We start from the raw sequence: 22,397 nt of genomic DNA, 5'->3' as shown, positions 1-22,397 counted from the left end.
AGTCTGTCATCTATGAGAGGTCATCTGTTACCTGAAAACCAGCAACAGGCAACATGGCTCATAGAGGAACCCTGATGTTCATGTGGAACTCCCAACTTTCCCCTCAGGTCCAACAGGGCACTGGAGCTCCCATAAGGGGGGCCAGCCACAGGTCCCACTGCTTATGGAAACTGCAGACCTGTGTCCTTCCTATGCCTGGGAGCTCAGAGGCCCTGGTGCTCTCTCCTCTGTCTCCCCTCCTCTCCCAGCAGGATTGAGGAGAACATATGCCAGGCTTCCATCTTCTAAGTGTATTGGAGGGTAGGTAGGGTACAGAGTATTTCAATAAATTAGCCTGTCAGACACAGAAATTCATCCATTCAGTAAATATGAGTGCTTACTATCTACCAGGCACGTAATTTGTGAGAGATGTTAACAAAATCATGAATGAACAAAAAACCAGACACAGTCCCAGCAACCAAAGTTTACCCAGTCTAATGAGGGGCAAAGATATTAATCCACACAAATAAATGTATAAATATAAACTTCAGTACAATGAGGGCAAGGTACAAAGAGCTGCGAGCACATGTGACAGGGGAAAGTAGCCCACATAGTGGTGATACTCCCTCACGGACTGGGTAGCCATGTAATCTATCATCTAAACTGGGATGCTTTTTTTTTTTTTTAAAGATTTTTTTTTTTTGATGTGGACCATTTTTAAAGTCTTTACTGAGTTTGTTACAATATTGCTTCTGTTTTGTTTTGGTTTTATGGCCTCGAGGCATGTGGGATCTTAGCTCCCTGATCAGGGATCGAACCTGCACCCCCTGCATTGGAAGGCGAAGTCTTAACCACTGGACAGCCAGGGAAGTCCCTAAACTGGGATTGTTTTTGAGAATGAAGGGAGAGAGATTGATAATTATGCTGAGAGGAGCAGGTGTGGATTGAGACTTTCCCAGGCAAGTCAGGACATAGGGTCACTGTGGTAATAGATGTCTTCACTGAGGAAGTGATGTTTCAGCCCAGACTTGAAGGTGAGAGTTAATTAGGTGAAGGTGTTGATGTTACTGACTTGGGTCCTTGGACTCTTTAATCAACAGAAGTTGATAAGAGACCATACGAGGTATTCAGGCAAGGCTTTATTGGGACCCACGCTGTAGCACAAAGGAGGGAAAACAAGTAATGGGTTCCCTTGCTCGCTCTCCGAGGAGGGTGGGCTTGTTCCTTAAGCGGTGTGAGGGTGGGGGTGGATGGGTGGGTTAGGCTGAAGGAGTGGCTTAGGTGGTCTGCCCACCCGCTTGGCGGTGCTGGGATCATGCAGAGTACCCTGCTTTTGCTCCTGGCTCCTCAGAAGTGGCAGTTGGTTTGTTGTCTTTTAATATCTTATTGTTCATAGTCCCTTATAGTTTCTTGTTATTCTGTTGCTTGTCTAGGTGCAAGCACTCCAGTAAAGGGTCCCAGGTCCCAGCCTGTCTCAGTGGTGCAAGATGAGCAGGGCTGTGTGTTTTTTTCAGTGAGAAGACACAGCATGTGCAAAGGCCTTTTGGTGAGAGGGAACATGATGGAGACCCCAGAAGGGGTCTGTGCAGCTGAAAGGCAGAGGAAGGAGGAGAGCAGTATAAGATGAGGCTTGAGAGGGAGGCAGGGACCGGGGCATGTAGAGCCTTGTAAGGCGTGTTTTATTCTGAAGGCAGTGGGAAGCTGTTGAAGAGTGTGTGCGTGTCTTAGTCATCTGGGGCTACCATAGCAAAATACCATAGCCTGGGTGCCTTAAACAACAGAAATGTGTTTCTCATAGTTCTTGAGACTGGGAAGTCCAAGATCAAGATGCAGGCCTGTTTGGTTCCTGGTGAGAACTCTCTTCCTGGCTTTCAGAAGGCTTCTTGCTATGTCCTCACATGGCAGGGAGAGACAGAGTAAGCTCTCTGGTCTCTCTCTTTTTTTTTTTTTTGCGATACGCGGGCCTCTCACTGTTGTGGCCTCTCCCGTTGCGGAGCACAGCCTCCGGACGCGCAGGCTCAGCGGCTACGGCTCATGGGCCCAGCCACTCCGCGGCATGTGGGATCTTCCCAGACTGGGGCACGAACCCGTGTCCCCTGCATCGGCAGGCGGACTCTCAACCACTGCGCCACCAGGGAAGCCCCCCTCTGGTCTCTTTTTTACAAGGACACTAATCCTATCTTGGGGCTGTACCCTCATTACCTCATCTAAACCTAATTACCTCCCAAAGGCCCTGCTTACTGTTACCATCATGTTGGGAGTTAGGGCTTCGACATATAAATTCTGGGGGGCAGAGGAACACAAACATTCAGTCCATAACAGTGAGTGTATGTGTGGGTATCATTTTTTTTTATTAGGGAAAATTTCAAATATATAAAAGAATTACCAATACAGACAGTAATCAACTAACATTAAACATTCCATCAGTATCACCGAATGTGTTAAAGGCTGGTGACAGATTTGCATGCTGAAAAGCCAAATGTGGTTAGCATGAGAATAGACTGAAGGGATTTGGAGCGGATATTTTGAGACCAGTTAGGCTACTGCAGTAGGCCAGGAGAGAGATCATTTTGGTGACCTGAATTAAAGTGGTGCCAAGATAGAGAGATGGAGAGAGGTGGATAGATTTGAGAAATATTTAGGAAAAAAACTAGAACTTGGTTGGTGGGGTGGAGGTAGGGGAGCAGTGAGGAAGAGTAAGGCATTAAGTGACTCTCGTACAAATAATAAATGCTGGAGAGGGTGTGGAGAAAATGGAACCCTCATACACGATTGGTGGGAATGTAAATTGGTACAGCCACTATGGAAAACAGTAGGGAGGTTCCTTAAAAAACTAAAAATAGAGTTACCATGTGATCCAGCAATCCCATTCCTGGGCATATATGCAGAGAAAATTCTAATTCAAAAACAGGACTTCCCTTGGGGGTGCAGTGGTTAAGACTCCACACTTCCGTTGCAGGGGACGCAGGTTCGATCCCTGGTCAGGGAACTAAGATCCCACATGCTGTGTGCATGTGGCAAAAAAAAGATACAATGTGCCCCAGTGTTCATAGCACTATTTACAATAGCCAAGACATGGAAGCAACCTAAGTGTCCATCAATAGATGAATGGATAAAGATGTGGTGTATATATACAGTGGAATACTACTCAGCCATATAAAAGGATGAAACAATGCTATTTTCAGCAACATGGGTGGACCTAGAGATGATCATACTAAGCGAAGTAAGTCAGAAAGAAAAATACCATATGATATCACTTATATGTGGAATCTAAAACACAACATGAACATATCTATGAAACAGAAACAGACTCACAGACATAGAGAACAGACTTGTTGCCAAGGGGGAGAGCGGGTAGGGGAGGGAAGGATTGGGAGCTTGGGATTAGCAGATGCAAACTAGTATATACAGGATGGATAAACAACAACTTTGTACTGTATAGCACAGGGAACTATATTCAATAGCCTGTGATAAACCAGAATGAAAAAGAACATATATATGTATAACTGAGTCAGTTTGCTGTACAGCATAAATTAAACCCAGCATTGTAAATCAACTATTCTTCAATTTTAAAAAATGTTGGGGGCTTCCCTCGTGGCACAGTGGTTGAGAGTCCGCCTGCCAATGTAGGGGACACGGGTTCGTGCCCCGGTCCGGGAAGATCCCACATGCTGCAGAGCGGCTGGGCCCGTGAGCCATGGCCGCTGAGCCTGCACGCCTGGAGCCTGTGCTCCGCAACGGGAGAGGCCACAACAGTGAGAGACCCCCGTATCGCAAAAAAATAAATAAATATTGGAACTATAAAAGTACTGGCTAATATGTCAAGATGCTTAAGAAGATCAAATTGGTGATTAGGTCTCTATTGCCACGAGATTGACACTTTCCTAGCACTTGATGATTTGCTTCACTCAAGGATAAGAAATTGATGACCTTTTCTTTTTGGGGGATTTAAAAACTATAGTCAAATGCTGTACCAGAACATAAAAAAACACTCTTCCAATTATTCGTTTTTCATCTCTCAAACTGAAATATTCAACCTGAGAATTTAGGATATGCTCATCAACATACTAAGGAACTCAAAGTAGTCTTTCCTTTTTTTTAAAAAAAATATTTATTTATTTATTTATTTATCTTTGGCTGTGTTGGGTCTTCGTTGCTGTGCACTGGCTTTCTCTAGTTGCGGCAAGCAAAGGCTACTCTTCATTGCGGTGTGCAGACTTCTCATTGCAGTGGCTTCTCTTGTTGCGGAGCATGGGCTCTAGGTGTGCCGGCTTCCGTAGTTGTGGCACACGGGCTCAGTAGTTGTGGCTCGCAGACTCTGGAGCATAGGCTCAGTAGTTATGGCTCATGGGCTTAGTTGCTCCACAGCATGTGGGATCTTCCCAGACCAGGGCTCGAACCCGTGTCTCCTTCATTGGCAGGCGGATTCTTAACCACTGCGCCACCAGGGAAGTCCCAAAGTAGTCTTTCATTGTTGATAAATTAGTCTATAATTTCTGAGTCTAATTTAACCAGAGAGAATCATCTGACAGCCACTCAACGCTTGCTGTCTTTCCAGATGCCTTATTCTTGTGAGTTAGAATTTTTGTGATTAGGAAGAAATAAAGTGCTTAAAAAAAAAACCTAACTTAAACTGGAGCTCAAATTCTGTTTTCAAGCTAGATCTCAACTTGATGAACGAGTACAAAGCACATAACTCCTCACTAACATGATGCAATTAATAACATTTTTAAATTTTAAACTGTGTCTTGGGAGTTCCCTAGTTGCCAGTGGTTAGAATTCTGGGTTTTCACTGCCATGGCCCAGGTTCAGTCCCTGATCGGGGAAATGAGATCCCTCAAGCCGTGCAAAGCGTCTTATTTTTACTACTGTAAACTGTGACATATATTTTAAGTGAAATTAAAATGTATTAGTTAATATTTAAGAAATGTAAAAAGGTATAAAGAATAATTTATTGAAAAATTGCATACCCATCTCTCAGCCTAATAAGCAGAATGTTGCCAGCACAGTTAAATTCCCTCTTTGTATGTATGTTAAGGCCGAATGTTAAGCCAGTATTAACATTAATAAGTACCAATTGTTAAAATATTGAAATATATTAATACTGGTTGGGAAATAGTTGCTGGCCTGTACCCTCTGAATATCTCCTCTCATTTCCAAATCCTTGACCTCTTTCTAAGACACACACACCACCTCCCTTGAACTGTTCCATAATCCAACAAATAAAGGGTTAATGCCTGGCACAGAGGGGCCTTTTATATATATATATATATATATATATATATATATATCCCTAAGGAATATATAGTCTTGTTTTTAAACTTTATATAAATTGTACCACACTGTATCTATTCTCCTACGACTTGCTTATTTCTCTGATGTGTTGTAGTTCACTGTATACTTCCATTTCTTTACTAATTCACTTATTAACAGGCATTCAAGTTGTGATGCTGCTGTGAACACTCTTGTATCTGTTGGTGTACATGTGCAAGAGTTCCCTGAATTTAAACCTAGAAGGGAAAGTGCTGGTCATAGGGTAAGTGCATCTTCAATCTTCCATGTAATGCCAATTTTCCAAAGGTATTTACTAATTTACATTCCCATCAGCAGCTCAAGAGAGTTCCTTTTGTTCCATAGTCTCTCCAGCACTAGGTAAGTCACGTCAAATCAAAATTTTCTCCAGTCTTCTGGGTGTGGGATGATATCTTATTGTGGTTTTAATTTGAATTTCCCTGACTACTAATGAGGTTGAACACCTTTTCATATATTTAGTGACTGTTTGGAGTTCCTTTTCTGAAGGTGTCTACTTAAGTCTTTCATCCATTTTTCTGTTGGGTTTTCTGTTTTTCTCTTATTGATTTGTGGGACTTTTTTATATATTTTGGATACAGTTCCTTTGTTGGTTTTATGCTGTATAGATATTTTCTTCAGTTCTGTCTTGCCTTACTTTATTGTATTTTTTTTTTGATGAAAGAGAGCTTACTTTTTATTTAGTCAGATATGCCAGATATCTTGCATTTGTCTCTCCATATACACTATCCACCTTTCTCCACTGGCTCTTTGCCTAGGGAGGTTGACCTCTAGGAATTGCATCATTGGCTCTCTGCTTTTTGGCTCCTGATTGGGTTTTGGCCAATGGGGTGCCCCTGCAGGAAATCAGAAGAAGGTGGAGAACGAGAGTAGGTATTTATTTTTCCTAGCCCCAAACTGCTGTGTTCTCAAATCAAAAGTCACTGCTCCCCTCAAGACAGTCTCCTCGGGACTTCCCTGGTAGTCCAGTGGTTAGTGGTAAGACTCCGTGCTCCCACTGCAGGGAGCACAGGTTCGATCCCTGGTTGGGGTAAGTTCCCACATGCCATGCAGCACGGCCAAAAAAAATAAATAAATAACAGTCTCCTATATAAACTTTCCCTTGGGGATTCTGAACCTGCTCCTTACTCTCATTGCTTTTGCCCAAGTGATGGTAACATCCTTATAGATTGTTTCAGACCACTTTATTTTATTTTATTTTTAATTTTATTTTTTAATCTATTTATTTATTTTTGGCTGTGTTGGGTCTTTGTTGCAGTGTGCGGGCCCCCTCAAGTTGCGGCGAGCGGGGGCCACTATGTGTTGTGGTGCGTGGGCCTCTCATTGCGGTAGCTTCTCCCGTTGCGGAGCACCGGCTCCGGGCGCACGGGCCTCAGCAGCTGTGGTGCACCGGTTTAGTTGCTGCACGGCATGTGGGATCCTCCTGGACCAGGGATCGAACCCGTGTCCCCTGCACTGGCAGGCAGACTCTCCAACCACTGTGCCACCAGGGAAGTCCCTCTCAGACCATTTTAATTTGAGTGTGTCATCTGTTTCCTATTGGATTTCTGACTCATATAACATATTTATTAATATTTCCTTTCAAAATTAGTACTTTCGTGTGTTAAGAAAATTTTCCTTATCCTGAGATAATAAAGATATTCTATATTATATTCTAAAGGCTTTATTATTTGTTTTCCTTGTTTAGGTCTATAGTTGACCTGATATTGATTTTTCAATCCTTTATTTATAGAGATTGTTTCATGGCCCAGCAAATGGTCTCTCTTGGTGACTCTTCCACATGCTTTTGAAAAGAATATGTATTTTGCTGTTGCTGGTGGAATGTTCTATAAATGTCAGCTAGGGCAAATTGATTGATAGTGTTGCTCAAATCTTCTACATCTTTGTTGATTTTTCTATTTGTTCAATTACTGAGAGGGGAAAATTGAAACAACTATGATGGTGGACTTGTCTATTTTTCCTTTATGTTCTGTTAGCTTTTTCTTCATGTATTTTGAAGCTATGTTATTGGGTACCTACACATTTAAGATGGTTATTTCATTGTTTTTCTTTCACATCTTCATTGGAGTGTAATTGCTTTACAATGTTATGTTAGTTTCTGCTGTACAACAAAGTGAATCAGCTATATGTATACATATATCTCCATGTTCCCTCCCTCTTACGTCTCCCTCCCACCCTCCCTATCCCACCCCTCTAGGTCATAACAAAGCATCGAGTTGATCTCACTCTGTATAACAGACTCTGGGTCCATCCACCTCACTGCAAATAACTCGATTTCATTCCTTTTTATGGCTAAGTAATATGCCATTTTATATATGTGCCACATCTTCTTTATCCATTCATAAGATGGTTATTTTTTTTAACATCTTTATTGGAGTATAATTGCTTTACAATGTTGTGTTAATTTCTGCTGTATAACAAAGTGAATCAGCTATATGCATACGCGTATCCCCATATCCCCTCCCTCTTGTGTCTCCCTCCCACCCTCCCTATCCCACCCCTCTAGGTGGTTGCAAAGCACCGAGCAGATCTCCCCGTGCTATGCAGCTGCTTCCCACTAGCTAGCTATTTTACATTTGGTAGTGTATATATGTCAATGTTACTCTCTCACTTCGTCCCACTTTACCCTTCCCCCTCCCCATGTCCTCAAGTCAGTTCTCTAAGTCTGTGTCTTTATTCCTGTCCTGTCCCTAGGTTCATCAGAACCATTTTTTAAATTAGATTCCATATATATGTGTTAGCATACGGTATTTGTTTTTCTCTTTCTGACTTACTTCACTCTGTATGATAGACTCTAGGTCCATCCACCTCACTACAAATAACTCAGTGTACTATAGAGCTTTTTAAAGGGTCCTATGATGTTGGTAGGCACTGAAACATGAGTTATGCAGAGGCCTAGGAGTCATGTAAGGCGAGAACTGGAACCTGGCCCATCTTTAGAATTCAAATGTGAGCTGCCAGATAGCCTGAGGGTTTCTGAAAAAGTCAGAATCACTGGAAACCTTGAAAGATAAATTGTCTGCTGGAATCTCCTGGAGTGGGCTGGACAGTAGAGCAGAACTGGATTTTGTTCAGGACAGTGGTCCTAGTCTGTATACAGGATGTCCACAAAGTCTGGAAACATAGATGATAGTATTTATTATTTTCCAGTGGAAGAATTCCTGATGGTATAATGTCTCTTTGCTGGTGTTTCTAGACTTCATGGACTTGTGGTGGTCAGGAAACCTGACCACTTTCTGACAGCCTCTCAGAGAACCTGTGTGTTCTGGTGAAGGGGGGATCTGTAGTGTCAAGGAACATCCTGAGTCTTTTTTTTTTTTTTAATAAATTTATTATTTTTTTTAATAAATTTATTTATTTATGTACTTTTGGCTGCGTTGGGTCTTCGTTGCTGCACACAGGCTTTCTCTAGTTGCGGCGAGCGGGGGCTACTCTTTGTTGCAGTGTGCGGGCTTCTCATCGCAGTGGCTTCTCTTGTTGCAGAGCACGGGCTCTAGGCCCACGGGATTCAGTAGTTGTGGCACGTGGGCTCTAGAGCGCAGGCTCAGTAGTTGTGGCGCATGCGCTTTGTTGTTCCACGACACGTGGGATCTTCCCGGACCAGGGTTCGAACCCGTGTCCCCTGCATTGGCAGGTGGATTCTTCCCTGCACCACCAGGGAAGTCCAGAAGCTTTTAGTTTGATGAAGTTTAATCTATTTTTAGTTTGGTTGCTTATGCTTTTGGTGTCATATCTAAGAAGCTTTTACCTAACCCTTGGTCTCAAAGATTTACTCCTTTTTTTTTTTTTTAAGAGTTTTATGCTTTTAGCTTTTCCATTTAGGCCTATGATCCATTTTGAGTTAATTTTCTGTGTGTATGTAAGTAAGGGGTCCAATTTCATTCTTTGCATGTCGATGTCCAGATGTCCGAGCACTATTTATTGAAAAGACTATTCTTTTCCCATTGAATTGTCTTTGGGCTCTTGTCTGAAATCAGTTGCCCATAAATATATGGGTTTATGTCTGGCTGTCAGTTCTACTTCATTAATCTATGTCTACCCTTATGCCAGTACTACACTGTCTTGATTACTGTAACTTTACAATAAGTTTTGAAATTGGAAAGCAATATAGCATTTTAGGGAGGGGACTAACAACATCAGTTTATATTTTTAAGAGACTGTGTTGTGGGGTTCTTCAAAAAATTAAACATAGAATTACCATATGACCCAGAAAATTCACTCTTATGTATAAAACCCCAAATAATTGAAAATAGAGACTCAAACAAATACTTGTATGATAATGTTCATTGCGGCATTATTCGCAATAGCCAAAAGGTAGAAACAACCAAAGTGTGCATCAATGATGAATGGACAAACAAAATGTGGTATATGCATACAATGAAATATTAATAAGCCATACAAAGGAATGAAGTTCTGATACATACTACCACATGGATGAACCTTGTGAAGATTATGCAATGTGAAAGGAGCCAGATATAAATAGACAAATATTGTATGATTCCATTTATATTAAATATCTAGGATAGGCCAGTTCACAGAGTTGGAAAGTAGATTGCAGGTTATCAGGAGCATGAAGTGCAAGTAATAGAAAATCATTGCTTAATGGATAGAGTTTCTGTTTGGGGTTATGAAAAAGTTTTGGAAATAGTGGTGATGGTTGCAGAACATTGTAAATATAACTAATGCCACTGAATCGTACACTTAAAAATGGTTAAAATGGCAAATTTTGTGATGTATATATATTTCACCACAATTTTTTAAAAAAAGACTGCTTTGGCAGCTGTGAAGAAATCAGACTATAGGTTAAGATTACTGCAAGAATCCAGGTTAAAGATGATGTTCTGTTTACCTTTCCAGGTCCACTCTATCATTCTCTACCCTGCTCTGTGCTCCAGGAAGCCGACCTGTGTTGACCGTTTAACCAGCTGCTAGACCCTCTGATTTCTGATTAAACTTGGCCAGTGTGGAGCACTGCCAACGTGGAGGACTGGTAAGAGATCAGAGGGTGAGGGGAGAATGAGATCAGGGTACTCTCCTGGTTCCCCATCTGCAGGGTTGCTGTGGGCACCTATATCCCTTGATGAAAGGCCACAGTTCCTGCCAGGCAGCCCTCTCCACAAAGCTCTCTCTGTCTCTGTATTCTAGTAATGGCCCCCCTCCCTCATTCCTTCTAGGCCTATAGTGGCCACCACTAGTGCACTTGTATTTCCCTATACCAGTTTATTAGTTTAATAGTTCTTTTATTAAACTTTCCTAGAATTCCCTGGCAGTCCAGTGGTTAGGAATCCGCACTTCCACTGCAGGGGTCATGGGTTTGATCCCCGGTCGGGGAACTAAGATCCCGCAAGCTGCATGGCATAGCCAAAAAAAAAAAAAAAAGAAAGAAAAAGAAATGGGGTTACTGTAAAGAGCTCATGGAAATTTGAGCAGTTTAACCTTTAAAAAAAAAAGGTTAATTTTAGCAATTTGAGTTGCTATCAGTTTCCTGCCTTCCTGATCAGGGTGGGTGTAGTAGAGAGAGCAATGGATATATTTGGAGGTAGAGCCTTGCGGTTTTGATGGATTGGATGGTGTGACAGACATGGATCCTGGCTCTTAGAAAAGTTCTCATAAATTGGAGGAGAAAGGACGTACAGTCTAGAAAAAAACACAGGTGCATACTAACTAACTGTAGTCCAGGTATAGCCTCAAGTTGCAAAATGGTTGGAGCCAGCTACTCAATGCACTAATCCATCTATCCCCTTATCTCCTTGCCTTGGGGACAGAATTGACTCTTCTCCAAGTCCTCAGGTATGCAGGAGAGAAATTAGAGGGAATTGGTTGGTTTCCACAGAGGTATCAGTAAAGTGGGGGTCTCCCAAGGAAGCAGTGGAAATAGAGATTCCTGGAAACGATTCCAGGAAAAGGTCTAGTCAATTGGGTGAAGTGTCAAAAACCAGACACTGGCTTGAAATAGCTCAGCTTCCCAACCAGATGGTCTGGAGATAAAGGAGGACAACAGATTGTGGAGATATTCAGGGAGATATTCTCAGGGTTCATGAAGAAAAACCCTGTTATACCCAGTAGCTGTCCTATTCCATCCTGAAGCCATATACAGGATAAAATGGGGGCGATTACTCCATCACAGACCCTACCTCACTTATACCTCCCAGTTTTCCCCCCACTTTCTCTCTTTTCCCTGAATGCTGCTCTGCTACCCTGGCTCTTCCAAATGCTGAAAGGTACACATCAAACTTACATCCCTGCTAGATTGCAGAGCATCTGAGATCAAGGTGTTATTTGCATACTTCAGGTTTTCCTGAGTCAGACTGGAAACTCCTGCTTGGAGTAGTTCCCTTTGACTCAATATAGAGAACTCTGATTGGGGCGTAACTTCCACGACATGATCCTTAGGTCTTCGGCCCTTGGACGTGTCCTCTGGGGCCTGCTAGATGTACCAGCCCAGCCTCTCAGACCAGGGCCTCTTGAGTGGCCAGTACTGTAAACTTTCTTTTTTTGTCACACTTACTTTACTCCCACGAGAAGCACTGTGCTTCATCTTACTCCCTTCTATGCTGTAAGGATCCAGGCATCCTTTAGACATTTATCATTATGTCTTCCAGCTAGCTGTATGAACTTAGAGACATTACTTAACTTCTGTATGTCTCAAGTTGTTATTAAGTTCTTAACAATTCCTGGCACATGACACAACTCAGTAAGTGTTGTTGTTGTTATTATTATATTATTATTAACATAGCAGTATGTTCATATAACTGGTACAACCCACTTTACCAAATTTGACTGTTAAAAATGGTCACATTTCTCTCTTTTTAAAATTCTGAGTCTGAATTCAGTTTATTTTTATAACTGTTTTATTTTACTTTAGTTGTTTATTTCTTACCTAGATATTATGTGCACCCAGAAAAAATTCCAAAAAAGTAAAAAGGCCCACCACTTATCCCAACCACCCAGTTCCCCTCCCCACAGACAGCCCTTATACCAATTCTTTCGTTAAACTTCAAGGATATTCTATGCAATTACAGTCACAGACTCGGCCATTTTTTCCTTGTACAAATACTAGCCATAACAATGTATTTTGGAGAGCTTTTCAAATCAGTTCTTACTGAGTTGCCTAATTCTTCCTTTTTTAAAAAAAAAAAAAAGATTTCCCTCCTATTTTTAGATTAGGGGGGAATTCTGGGGATTAGGTTCCCCCCAATTTAGAAATTTGGTATAATTTTCATAAAATAAGATTCATCCATTTTAACAGTACAGTTTAATAAGTTTGGCAATTGTATATAGTCATGTAACCATCACCACAATTAAGATATAAAATGTTTCCATCACCCTAAAAAGTCCCCTCTTTCTCCATTGTAATCAATCTCCTCACCTAAAATCTAGCTCTGTGAAACCACTGACGTGCTTTTCGCTACTCTAGTTTTGCTTTTTCTAGAATTTCATTTTTATGGCATTGTACAATATGCAGTGTTTTTTGTTTTGTTTTGTGTTTTTTTTGCGGTACACAGGCCTCTCACTGTTGTGGCCTCTCCCGTTGCAGAGCACAGGCTCTGGACGCACAGGCTCAGCGGCCATGGCTCACGGGCCTAGCCGCTCCGCAGCATGTGGGCTCTTCCCGGACCAGGGCACGAACCCGTGTCCCCTGCATTGGCAGGCGGACTCTCAACCACTGCGCCACCAGGGAAGCCCTCTTCTCTAGTTTTAAACAAGCATTTTATATAATTCCATTTTCTCTCTTCTCTTAGCATATTAATTATACTTAAAAAATATTTAGTGGTTTCCCTAGAGTTTGAAATATATATTTACAACAAATCTAAGTTCATTTTCAAATACACTATACCACTTCATGAATAGTGCAGGTATCTTATAAAAGTATTATGAATCCCTCCTTCCTGTCCCTTATAACATTGTTGTCATTCATTTCACTTATCTATAAGCTATAATCTCCCAATACATTGTGCTATTATTTGAACAATTAACTAATAGATCAATAAAATGAAAGATTTTATCTTCATTTATACCTTCTCTAACGCTCTTCTTTTTTGTTACATAGGTGCAAGTTTCTGACCTATATCATTTTTCTTCTTTCTGAAGAACATTTTATAATGTTTCTTGTAAGACAGGTCTACTGGCAACACATTCCCTCAGTTTTTGTCTGGGAAAGTTTTTATTTCTCCTTCACTTCTAAAGATAATTTTGCTGGATACAGAATTCTAGATTGATAGTTTTTTGTTTTTTGGCAGTGCTGTGTGGCTTATGGGATCTTAGTTCCCCGACAAGGGGTCTAACCTGGACCCAGCAGTGAAAGCGCTGAGTCCTAACCACTGAACCGCCAGGGAATTCCTGATGGTTTTTTTCTTTTAGCACTTAAAATAGTTCACTCTACGCACCTCTTGCTTGCATGGTTTCTGAAGAGTTCAACATATTTCTTATCTTTTTCCTGTATGTGTAAGGTCTCCCTGCACCCCACTGTGGCTTCTTTCAAGACTTTGGTTTTCTGTGGTTTGAATATGATATGCCCAGGTACAGGATTTTGGGTATTTATCCTATGTGGTGTTTTCTGAGCTTCCTGGATCTGTAGTTTGGTTCTGTCATTAATATTGGAAAATTGGGACTTCCCTAGCGGTTCAGTGGTTAAGTCTCTGTGCTCCCAATGCAGGGGGCCCAGGTTTGATCCCTGGTCAGGGAACTAGATCCCACATGCATGATGGAACTAAGAGTTCACATGCTGCAGCTAAGAGTCTGCATGCCACAACTAAAGATCCCACATGCTGCAACTAAACTTGCTGCAACAGAGATCCTGCATGCTGCAACTAAGATAATGAAATAGTATACAGCTATTCAAAAAGATGCAGAAGCTCTAGATGTACCAATATGCGACACTCCCCAAGACATATTTAAAAGGCAACATACAATATGAAGGGAATTCCCTGTCAGTCCAGTGGTTAGAACTCCACACTCTCACTGCTGAGGGCCCAGGTTCAATCTCTGGTTGGGGAATTAAGATCCTACAAACTGCATGGCACAGCCAAATAAATAAATAAGTAAATAAATAAATAAATAATAAATTTAAAGTAAAAAAATAATATGAAAAAGTGCTATCCTTTAAGAAGATAAATACAAATGAAATGGAGCAGGACCCTATGGTCCTTCCCCCTCATGTCCTCTGCCTGCCTTTTGTCTGTGAAAACAAAAAAAAAACCTTTAGCCAAAGAATAAGTTTAATCAGAGAAGTGAGAAAATACAGACACAAAGGAAAACAGTCCAACAAGGCTAAATAATAGGGCTTCCCTGGTGGCGCAGTGATTGAGAATCCATCTGCCAATTCAGGGGACACAGGTTCAATCCCTGGGCCGGGAAGATCCCACATGCCGTGGAGCAGCTGAGCCCATGAGCCACAACATTTAGCCTGCGTGCCGCAACTACTGAAGCCCGTGTGCCTAGAGCCCGTGCTCCACAACGAGAGAAGCCACCGTGATGAGAAGCCCGTGCACTGCAACGAAGAGTAGCCCCCGCTCACCTCAACTAGAGAAAGCCCGCGTGCAGCGATGAAGACCCAACACAGCCTAAATAAATAAACAAAATTTGTTAAAAAAAAAAAAACTAAATAATAATAGTTTAGTCATTAAGCATAATTAAGGACCTTTACTTCCTTCTCAATGGCTATAGATAATATTCTGAGCCATATACTGTGAGCTGTCTTGTAGATACAGAAACCCCCACCAGGTGGAAGAAGTTAACTACATGATGATCAGACTGTGGCCATGACATAAGCTGCCACAATTCCAAGGATTGGCCTCAAGGAAATGGGAACAAACTGACCCTGGAACTGAAGACTAACTGTACCTAAAACAATCAAGATGACGCTGATCAGACTACCGCATGACCAATTTTAAGATGACTGTCAGAGCTGACTGTGCTGTTTCTGCATGTAGCCCCCTCACTCTGTCTATAAAAGCTCTTGCCCACTGATCATTCAGTTGTTGTGGGGGGGAGTTGGCCTTTGGACAGGAGTCTGCCCTCCCCCACCCCCACCCCACCCCCCCACCCAAAATAAAGCAAACTTTCCTTTCCACCAACCTTGCCTCTTTATTGGCTTTTGAGCGATGAGCAGCCAGACCCCACTTTTGGTTACACAAACATATACCTTTTTATGCATAGATCATATTTGAAAGGATACACAAGAAACTGATAATTGTGGTTGCCTCTGGGAAACAGAACTAAGGATAGGAGTGGGAGACAGAGTTGATTTTCTCGGTTTACTTTTTATTCCTTTTCACTTTTTTTTTTAAATAAATTGATTATTTTTGGCTGTGTTGGGTCTTTGTTGCTGTGCGCGGGCTTCTCATCACAGTGGCTTCTCTTGTTGCGGAGCACGGGCTCTAGGCGCGTGGGCTTCAGTAGTTGTGGCACACAGGCTCAGTAGGTGTGGCTCGCGGGCTCTAGAGAACAGGCTCAGTAGTTGTGGTGCACAGGCTTAGTTGCTCTGGCATGTGGGATCTTCCCGGACCAGGGCTCGAACCCATGTCCCCTGCATTGGCAGGTGGATTCTTAACCACCACACCACCAGGGAAGTCCCTCCTCTTCAGTTTTTACTACTTACTTCAGTCTCACGTGTGTGTGTGTGTGTGTGTGTGTGTGTGTGTGTGTGTGTATTTGTAATGGGAAAAAAATACCATTGTGTCCTCTCTTCTGATAATTTCAGAAGACATTCTGGACATGGAAAGAAGGATTGTAAAACTTGGTGTCAGCTTTGGGAATAGTGGCCCATGTTCCTGGTGTGACTTGTTGGTGACTACCTAGAGTAGAGTAGTCAAAATTATAGAGACATAAATGGAATGGTGGTTGCTAGGGTCTGGAGGTGGGGGAGGGAATGAGGAGTTATTGCTTAATGGGTATAGAGTTTCAGTTTTGTGAAATGAAAAGAGTTCTGGAGATGGATGGTGGTGATGGTTGTGCAACAATATGAATGTGCTTAATACCATTGAACTGTGCACTTAAAAATGGTTAAGATGGTAAATTTTATGTCATGTGTATTTTATCACAATAAAAAAAATGGAAAATATATACACAGGACAGTTTTTAACATTTTAAAGCACAAATGCATAGAACTTTTATAATAACAAAAAAATAAAAATTGTAATGAAAAAAATGAAGGAGAAATTAAGGTAGTCGCAGATTTTAAAAAAGCCAAAAGACTTTATTGCTAGTAGACCTGCCCTGCAAGAAATGCTAAAGGGAGTTCTTCATACTGAAGTGAAAGGACACTAGACAGTAACTAGAAACCATATGAAGAAATAGAGAACACCAGTAATTGTACCTACATAGGTAAGTATAAAATCCAGTACTATTGTATTTTTGGTTTGTAACTCTTTTTTTTTTCCTATATGACTAAAAGACAAACACAAAAATAATAATTATAAATCTATGTTAATGGGCACAAAATGTATATACATGTAATTTGTGACAATAACAACATAAGAAAGGGAGGACAAAGCTGCATAAGAGCAGAGTTTTGTATACTATTGAAGCTAAATTGGGTTAATTCAAACTAGATTGTTATCAACCAAAGCTGTTACGTGTAACACCCAGATATCCACTAAGAAAATAACTAAAAACAAAAACAGAAAAAGAAATTAGAAGAGAATCAAAATGGCATACTAGAAAAAAATTAAACACAAAAGAAGGCCGTAGTAGAGGAACTGAGGATTAAAACATATGTGTAGAAAACAAATGGCAAAATGGCAGGAGTAGGTTCTTCATTATCAGTAATTAAATGTAAACATTAATTTTTCCAATTAAAAGGCAAATATTGGCAGAATAGATTTAAAAAATGATTCAACTATATGCCATCTTCGAGAGACTTACTTTAGATCCAAAGACATAAATAGGTTGAAAGTGAAAGGATAGAAAAAGATATTCCATGCAAATAGTAACCAAAAAGAGCTGGGGTAGCTATACTGATATCAGACAAAATAGACTTTAAACCCAAAAGTGTTATCAGAGACAAAGAAGGACATTATTTATAGATAAGGGTCAATCCACCAAAAATATATAATAATTATAAACATACACTCACCTAACAACAGAGCCCCAATATATATGAAGCAAAACCAAACAGAATTGCAGAGAGAAATAGACATTTCTACAACAATAGTTGGAGACTCCAGTACTTCATGTTCAAAAATGGATAAAACAACTAAACAGAAGATCAGTAAGGAAAAAGTGGACTTGAACAATGAACAAGCCCTAACATATTTACAGAACACTCCAGAGTACGTAATTTTCTCAATTGCAATGGAACATTCTCCAGGACAGACCATATGTTAGGTCACAAAGCAAATCTCAATACATTTAATACATTTGAAATTGTACAAAGTGTCTTCTCTGACCACAATGGAATGAAACTAGTAATCAATAACAGAAAGAAATTTGGAAAATTCACAAATATGTGGAAATTAAATAACACAATCTCAAATAACCAATGGGTCAAAGAAGAAATCACAAGAGAAATTAGAAAATAGTTTGAGATTAATTAAAACAAAAACAACGGGCTTCCCTGGTGGCACAGTGGTTGAGAGTCCGCCTGTCGATGGAGGGGACATGGGTTCGTGCCCCGGTCCGGGAAGGTCCCACATGCCACAGAGCGGCTGGGCCCGTGAGCCATGGCCGCTGACCCTGCGCGTCTGGAACCTGTGCTCCGCAACGGGAGAGACCACAACAGTGAGAGGCCCGTGTACCACCAAAAAAACCCAAAAACAACATACCAAATGCAGAGGGCATTCCCTGGTGGTCTGGTGGTTAGGACACTGTGCTCTTACTGCCGAGGGCCAAGGTTCAATCCCTGGTTGGGGAACTAAGATCCCGCAAACCATGCAGCAGAAAAATAAAATGCAGAGTTCTGAGGTGAAAGGGGATGAGAGGCAGAAGATGATGCTGGAGAAGAGTCACAGCAGAGCCACCTGAGAATACTTGAGGCAGGCTAAAAAGGAGGAGAAGGAGGAGACAGGGACATGGGGAAGTCTTGTGGTTTCTGTGTAGTCTTGTCATTGCAATCCAGCCAAAGACCTCCAGGAACACAGCTGTAGTTGAATAAGTGGAGTTTACTACTCGTCACAGTGAGGGAGAACATACACCAAGAGAATCACAGGATGTCTCGGTAAGGGGGTGTTAGAAGGAAGACTGTTCTAAGATGTGGGCTTTGTTGGTTGATTTGGAGCAGTGGGGTGGGGGAGGGCAAGGAAACAGAGGTTTGCTGTAGATTGGGTGCTGACAGAAAACAAGGACAATTCTATGATTGGGTATCCCAATAGAATTTTTTCTGATTGGAATGTAATTGCTTTACAATGTTGTGTTAATTTCTGCTGTACAATGAAGCGAATCAGCTATATGTATACATATATCCCCTCCCTCTTGGGCCTCCCTTCCACCCTCCCGCCATCCCACCTAGATCATCACAGAACACTGAGCTCAGCTCCTTGTGCTATACAGCAAGTTCCCACTAACTATCTGTTTTACACATGGTAGTGTATATATGTCAATCCTAATATCCCAGTTCATCCCACCCTCCTCTTCCCCCGTGTCCACACATCCATTCTTTACGTCTCTGTCTCTATTCCTCCCCTACAAATAGGTTCATCTGTACCATTTTTCTAGATTCCACATATATGATTTAATATATGATATTTGTTTTTCTCTTTCTGACTTACGTCACTCTGTATGACAGACTGTAGGTCCATCCACATCTCTGCAAATGACCCAATTTTGTTCCTTTTCATGGCCGAGTAATATTCCATTGTATATATGTACCACATCGTCTTTATCCATTCATCTGTTGATGGACCTTTAGGTTGCTTCCATGTCCTGGCTATTGTAAGTAGTGCTGCAATGAACATTGGAGTGCATGTGTCTTTTTGAATTATGGTTTTCTCAGGGTATATGCCCAGGAGTGGGATTGTTGGGTCACATATGGTAGTTCTATTTTTAGTTTTTTAAGGAACCTCCATACTGTTCTCCAGAGTGGCTGTATCAATTTACATTCCCACTAACAGTGCAAGAGGGTTCCCTTTTCTTCACACTCTTTCCAGCATTTACTGTTTGTAGATTTTTTGATCTACAATGGCCATTCTGATCAGTGTGAGGTGATACATCATTGTAGTTTTGATTTGCATTTCTCTAATAATTAGTGATGCTGATCATCTTTTCATGTGCCTCTTGGCCATCTGTATATCTTCTTTGGAGAAATGTCTATTTAGGTCTTCCCCCCAGTTTTTGATTGGGTTGTTTGTTTTTTCTATATTGAGCTGCCTGAGCTATTTGTATATTTTGGAGGTTAATTCTTTGTCAACTGCTTCTTTTGCAAATATTTTCTCCCATTCTGAGGGTTGTCTTTTCATCTTGTTTATGGTTTCCTTTGCTGTGCAAAAGCTTTTAAGTTTAATTAGGTCCCATTTGTTTATTTTTGTTTTTATTGTCATTACTCTAGGAGGAGGGTCAAAAAAGATCTTGGGACTTCCCTGGTGGTGCAGTGGTTAAGCATCCTCCTTCCAATGCAGGGGACGTGGGTTTGATCTCTGGTCAGGGAACTAGATCCCACCTACATGCTGTAACTAAGAGTTCTTATGCCGCAACTAAGGAGCCCACCAGCCGCAACTAAGGAGCCCGCCTTCCGCAACTAAGACCTGGCGCAACCAAAAATCAATAAGTAAAATAAAATAAATGTGTACATCTTAACTTAAAAAAAAATCTTGCTGTGATTTATGTCAGAGTGTTTTTCCTATGTTTTCCTCTAAGGGTTTTATAGTGTCTGGTCTACATTTAGGTCTTTATTCCATTTTGAGTTTATTTTTGTGTATGGTGTTAGGGAGTGTTCTAATTTCATTCCTTTACATGTAGCTGTCCAGTTTTCCTGGCACCACTTATTGAAGAGACTGTCTTTTCTCCATTGTATATTCTTGCCTCCTTTGTCATAGATTAGGTGACCATAAGTGGATGGGTTTATCTCTGGGCTTTCTATCCTGTACCATTGATCTATATTTCTATTTTTGAGCCTTGATTAAAGTAGCTTTGTAGTATAGTCTGAAGTCAGGGAGTCTGATTCCTCCAGCACCGTTTTTCTTTCTCAAGATTGTTTCAGCTATTCAGTCTTTTGTGTTTCCATACAAATTGTAAAATTTTTTGTTCTAATTCTGTGAAAAATGCCATTGGTAATTTGATAGGGATTGCATTGAATCTGTAGATTGCTTTGGGTAGTATAGTCATCTTCACAACTTTGATTCTTCCAGTCCAAGAACATGATATATCTCTTCATCTGTTTGTGTCATCCTGATTTCTTTCATCAGTGTTTTATAGTTTTCTGAGTACAGGTCTTTTGCCTCCTTAGGTAGGTTTATTCATAGGTATTTTATTCTTTTTGTCACAATGGTGAATGTGATTGTTTCCTTAATTTCTCTTTCTGGTCTTTCATTTTTAGAATATAGGAATGCAAGAGATTTCTGTGCATTAATTTTGTATCCTGCAATTTTACCAAATTCATTGATTAGCTCTAGTAGTTTTCTGGTGGCCTCTTTAAGATTCTCTAGGTATAGTATCATGTCATCTGCAAACAGCAACAGTTTTACTTCTTCTTTTCCAATTTGTATTCCTTTTATTTCTTTTTCTTCTCTGATTGCCGTGGCTAGGACTTCCAAAACTATGTTGAATAATAGTGGCAAGAGTGGGCATCCTTGTCTTGTTCCTGATCTTAGAGGAAATGCTTTCAGTTTTTCACCATTGAAGATGATGCTTGCTGTGGTTTGTCATATATGGCCTTTATTATGTTGAGGTAGGTTCCCTCTGTGCCCACATTCTGGAGAGTTTTTAGCATAAATGGGTGTTGAATTTTGTCACAAGCTTTTTCTGCATCTATTGAGATGACCATATGGTTTTTATTTTTTAATTTGTTAATATGGTATCACATTAATTGATTTGCATATATTGAAGAATCCTTGCATCCTTGGGCTAAATCCCACTTGATCATGGTCTATGATCCTTTTAATTGTTGTTGGATTTGATTTGCTAGTATATTGTTGAGGATTTTTGCATATATGTTCATCAGTGATATTGGTCTGTAATTTGTGTGTGTGTGTGTGTGTGTGTGTGTGTGTGTGTGTGTGTGTGTGTGATATCTTTGTCTGGTTTTGGCATCAGGGTGATGGTGGCCTCGTAGAATATGTTTAGGAGTGTTCCTCTGTCTGCAATTTTTTTTTAAATTTATTTATTTGTTTTTATTTTTGGATGTATTGGGTCTTCATGGAGGTGTGCAGGCTTCTCATTGCGGTGGCTTCTCTCATTGTGGAGCACAGGCTTTAGAGCACAGGCTCAGTAGTTGTGCACAGGCTCAGTTGCTCCGTGGCATGTGGGATCTTCCCGGCCCAGGGCTTGAACTCGTGTCCCCTGCATTGGCAGGCGGATTCTCAACCACTGCGCCACTAGAGAAGCCCTGTCGGCAATTTTTTGGAAGAGTTTGAGATGGTTGGGTGTTAGCTCTTCTCTAATGTTTGATAGAATTTGCCTGTGAAGCCATCTGGTCCTGGACTTTTGTTTCTTGGAAGATTTTTAATTACAGTTTCAATTTCATTACTTGTGATTGGTCGGTTTATATTTTCTATTTCTTCCTGGTTCAGTTTTGGAAGGTTGTACCTCTCTAAGAATTTGTCCATTTCTTCCAGGTTGTCCATTTTATTGACATATAGTTGCTTCTAGTAGTCTCTTATGGTCCTTTGTATTTCTGCAGTGTCAGTTGTAATTTCTTTTTTCATTTTTAATTTTATTGATTGGAATCATCTCCCTATTTTTCCTGATGAGTCTGGCTAAAGGTTTATCAATTTTGTTTACTTCTCAAAGAACCAACTTTTAGTTTTACTATCTTTGCTATTGTTTTCTTTGTTTCTATTTCATTTATTTCTGCTCTGAGCTTTATGATTTCTTTCCTTCCACTAACTTTGTTTTTTCTTGTTCTTCTTCTTCTTCTTTCTCTAGTTGCTTTAGGTGTAAGGTTAGATTTTTATTTGAGATTTTTCTTTTTTCTTGAGGTGAGATTGAATTGCTGTAAACTTCCCTCTTAGAACTGC

At 40.7% G+C, this 22,397-nt stretch overlaps 1 protein-coding gene across 8 annotated transcripts in view; it reads left to right on the top strand.

Annotated features, from left to right (window-relative positions):
- Positions 1–20,006, top strand: part of NOLC1 (nucleolar and coiled-body phosphoprotein 1) — a 31,659-nt gene extending 11,653 nt beyond the window's left edge. For 2 of the 8 annotated variants that reach the window (XR_009522400.1, XR_009522399.1), the window contains 2 exons: positions 10,147–10,279; positions 14,617–15,383. The gene's annotated coding sequence lies outside the window, so the exon portion shown is untranslated. Of the gene's footprint in view, positions 1–5,412; positions 5,516–10,146; positions 10,280–14,616; positions 15,384–19,771 lie in introns of those variants that run through there. The other 6 variants (XR_009522394.1, XR_009522396.1, XR_009522398.1 and 3 more) reach the window with 6 other exon arrangements.
- Positions 20,007–22,397: the final 2,391 nt, after the last annotated feature.

Source organism: Delphinus delphis, chromosome 16, assembly GCF_949987515.2.
Source record: "Delphinus delphis chromosome 16, mDelDel1.2, whole genome shotgun sequence".
Classification (NCBI taxonomy): Eukaryota; Metazoa; Chordata; class Mammalia; order Artiodactyla; family Delphinidae; genus Delphinus; species Delphinus delphis.
The sequence above is the reverse complement of the archived record's forward strand: the minus strand, read 5'-3'. Positions and strand labels throughout refer to the sequence as shown.